General features: G+C 54.6%; 1 pseudogene; it reads right to left on the bottom strand.

The window, feature by feature from the left end:
* Positions 1-2,186: 2,186 nt before the first annotated feature.
* LOC136654198 (T-complex protein 1 subunit theta pseudogene) lies at positions 2,187-3,842 on the bottom strand (annotated as a pseudogene).
* Between the last annotated feature and the right edge of the window lie 236 nt (positions 3,843-4,078).

Consider the following 4,078-nt stretch of genomic DNA (forward strand, 5'->3'; position numbering starts at 1 on the left):
CGGGGTACAAGCCATGATGTGTGCGCGCAACCTCCTGATTTTAGAAATGGGCTATGTCAGAATGCCAGATGCAAGGGAGGGCACCAGGATGAGGTCTCTTGTTATCTGGTGTGCTCCCTGGGGCATTTGGTGAGCCGCTGTGAGATACAGGAAGCTGGACTAGATGGGCCTACGGCCTGATCCAGTGGGGCTGTTCTTATGTTCTTATGCCTCCAGGAAACTAGTTCCCAAAAAGTTCTCATGCCACTTGTGACTTGAAAGTCCTTGCCTCTGGACTCCTCCTCAAAACCCACCTTCTCAGGTAACCTTGGGCCCTAGTCCTAATACCTGATTGCTATAACTAACAGCTGAATCCTATTCTTAACGCCCTTCCTGTCCCCTCTGCTGCTGCCGTGGTTCTCGCACATGAGCCACCTGCATTTCTGTGCAACAGACACCTACTTGTCCATTTTGTGGCACCCTGCGTGGCTTGATGCAGGGGAACATATTGAACAAAAGAGCCTTTGGTGCTCTCTTCTCTCAACGTCCTGCCACCCCCATTCCACCCAGGACTGCCACCTGGGTAGTAGTGTAGCTATGGGGGGGGCTGCACGATAAGTATTGCAGGTGCCACAATGTGCTATGTAAGTGGCCCTTCCCACTTGCTGCATAAGCCATTCTGGGCAGTGATGGCAACGCAGAATGGCTCCAGCTGTGAGCGGGCCACTTACATAACACATTGCGGCACGTGCAATCAGTGACTTAGCTAGGAGGGGTTCAAAGCACTAGGTTTAGCAAGCAGTCTCACTGCAGCATCCAAGCAGTCTTCCCCTTCCCCTTCCAAGTCATTCCAGGCACGGGGAGCAAAATGGAGGCGAATGCCAGAGAAGAGGCAAGTGCTTCCATTTTGCCCCCCCTGCCCAGAATGAGTCCAAAGGGGAGGGGCCACTTTCATGCCACACTGAGGCTCCCTGCAAAACTTAGTGCTTTGCACCCCCTCTAGCGATGCCACTGCCTGCAACACTTACCACGCCGCCCCCCTGTAGCTACACTACTGCGCCTGGGAAGAAGGCCTGTCTGCACTCATTGCGGTCAGGATTTCAGGCTGGCAGTGGAAGAGAGCAGATCTCCCCACATCTCTCTGCCTCCTCCAAGCCTCTCACCCAAATGCTGGGTGGCGGCTGAGAATTGACACGGGTTAATATAATTGATTACTGGGAGTTGGGCCTTATTTGCAGGCCATTTAGTTAATTATGCCTGGATGGGGGAGACACGCTTGCTAATTGCCACTCTTGGACGGCCGTGCCAAATGGTTGCAGGTGCAGCCTGCCATCGCATCCCACGAATGCCTGGCGTGTGCAGGCAGTGAGGGATCGAAGCCACCAACTCTTCCCCCTCCCCTCTCCCTCTTGGTACGCGTCCTTTATCCGCCCACCCCCAATTAGAAGCGTTTGCGGGAAAATGGTTGCGGGAGACTCGGCTAGGGTGCTTGTTCACTTCTGCATTTGCGCGAGGAGCTGGGGAGAAGGACCTTGGTGGAAATGGGCACTGACGAGAGGACTACGGTCTGTACTAGCAGGGTGGGGGATAGAAGACAAGGGTTCAAATTCCCACTCAGCCACAAAGCTCCTCTGGCCGCCTTGGCTAGTCACAGTTTCTCAGTCCAACCTATCCCACGCAGGGGATAAAGCGGGATAGCTCTCACGGATGACATAGTCTGCTCCTGGCAGAAGGCAAGATGCAAGCCAGTAAAATGACAGGTAAGTGACTCTGTACCCCTCATCAAGGTCATTGCTCCCTTTTTCCATGCCCCCCCCATTCCTCCCTCTCTGCCTCCAGCCTTTCCTGGTATGTAGCCAAGGTGTCATGTGATCAGGAAGCACGAACATGCTGCCTAACACATTGCCCTTTCCCACAAACATTTGCAAATGAGCTTTAATTGCATAAACAATACCGGTCACATAACTCCACTATTCTTGGTCCGAGTTTGGACTCTCTTTGCACAGAATTCCTATTTATTGATTTGTTTCTTTAGCACATACATGCTCCTGGCAGTGGTGTAGAAGTGGCAAGGCCCACGACATAAGCGGATGATTCTGCCTTTTCTTTCGGAACTTAGAGGAGACAGCCGAGACTCAGCTGACCACAGTTGTCATGCTTTATTTGTAGGGTGATTCTGGTTGTGTTGGGGGACGAGTGTGACCCCTTCACTCCAGTGCATCAGGCTCTTGGTCCCAGTTGGGGTTTTCCCCTCTGGGCTTGGGTCCTCCACTTTTCTTGGCAACCATGATCTCACTCACCCCCAGCAGTGTGACTGCCATCTGGGTAGCCAGCACAATGCCCCGGTACTTCACTAAGTATGGGTCTAGCAAGCCTTCTTTGGCAGCGTCAGTGGTGCCAGTCTCCTCTGGGGCTATCTTGATGCCGGTGTTCTGTGTGCCCAACTGGTGCTGCACTTCTATTTTTGCCATCACCTCATTGACTGGCAGGCCCGCGTTTTCTGCCAGGGTGGCAGGAAGGGTTTTCAAGGCCTGGGAGAATTCCAGGACGCCATACTGCTCAGGGCCTGGGTAGTACATCCCCAAAGTGGTGAGCCGCACAGAAAGTGCCATCTCAGTGGCCCCTGCCCCAGGCAAGAGCCGCGGGTCGCAGCTCAGAGTCTTGTAGATGTGAACCCCGTCACGGATGGCTTCCTCCAGGCAGTCCAGCATCTCTTTGCTGGCTCCTCTAAGAACAAGGGTGGCTACTGGACAAGTGGCCCCATCTTGACTGAAGATGACTACGCTGGTGCTGCCAATCTCACTCGTGTAGACACGGCGGCAATGACCAATGTCTTCAGGCAAGGGTGGGACCATGTTGAGCAGAAGGGTGGCACCGACTGCCTGGCACAGGCGTTGCAGTTCTATACGGGAGGTCAGCCGGACCACCATGATCCTGTACCTGTTGGCATGGAAGAGGGCCATATCATCCACTTTCCCCCCAATGACCACCACATTGATGCCAGCCTTGGCAATGGCCTTCACGTGCTGCTCCATCAGGTGCTCTTCATTTCCACCAAAGCTCTTTAATTCTGCAGCATTTTGGAAGACAACGGTGTTCTTGGCCTCCAATCCAGATGGCCCAAAGGGGCAAGAATAGGCTGCAATACGGGCCCTCTCCACCCTCCTGACAGTCCCTTCAGCCTCCGTGCAGAGGACCATCCCCTCGAAGACACAAGAGTTGGGGACGCCAGCTCCTGGGATTTTGCATGTGCGGATGAGATCTGGGTTGAAGGTTGCATGGTCTGGAGGCAACACCAAGATGCAGGCCTTGGCCACCAGCTTGGACAAGAACTTCTGGTGACCAAAGACCTTACTGCCCACCACGGTCTGCAGGGCCAACACCACCTCGTCCATATCACGAGGGTTTCTCAGGACATGGCAAGTCAAGCCAGGAAGCAGGCGCAAGGCCTCCTTACAGGCCATCTTGTAGCCAGCACAGATGTGCACCACTGAAACACCAGACCGCAGCAGCTTCTCTGCGTTCTCCAACAAGGCCCCAGCCAGGAGGATGACAAAATTTGTGCCGTCCCCAGTCTCCTCCTCTTGGGTTTCGGCTGCTGTACGCAGCAGGCAAGCAATGGGATTCTCCAGCTCCAGCTCACGCAGGATGGTGGCAGCATGACTGGTGTGGAAGCTCTTACCAAGGTGGTTGACCACCAGCTTATTGCGGCCTAAAGGACCATAGCAGGTGCGCAAGCAGCGCACCAAAGCTTTGCAGGCGGTGAGGTTGCTGAAGAGGGTCTCCTGAAGGCCACTGAAATACTTCATGCCTGCCTTGAGCATCTGGGGCAGGCCCGGAGCCGTGGGGACATGGGTCGCCATCATCTGTGGAGACAGAGGCAGTGGGCATCAGTGCTTGCAGGGCTCCTGCTGACAGCAAGAACAGGCTTGTGGCTCCATGGAAGAGCACTTGCATGGCATGCAGACCGTGGCAGGGCTGACTTGGCACACAGCTCAATTGTTGAAAGGGCTGAGGATCCCTTCCCTGCCTAAAATCCTGGGAATTGAGCTAGACGGACCAACGGCCAAGGCAGCTGTGTCTGTTCTATGTTGTGGCA

This window comes from Tiliqua scincoides, chromosome 5 (genome assembly GCF_035046505.1).
Source record: "Tiliqua scincoides isolate rTilSci1 chromosome 5, rTilSci1.hap2, whole genome shotgun sequence".
NCBI lineage: Eukaryota > Metazoa > Chordata > Lepidosauria > Squamata > Scincidae > Tiliqua > Tiliqua scincoides.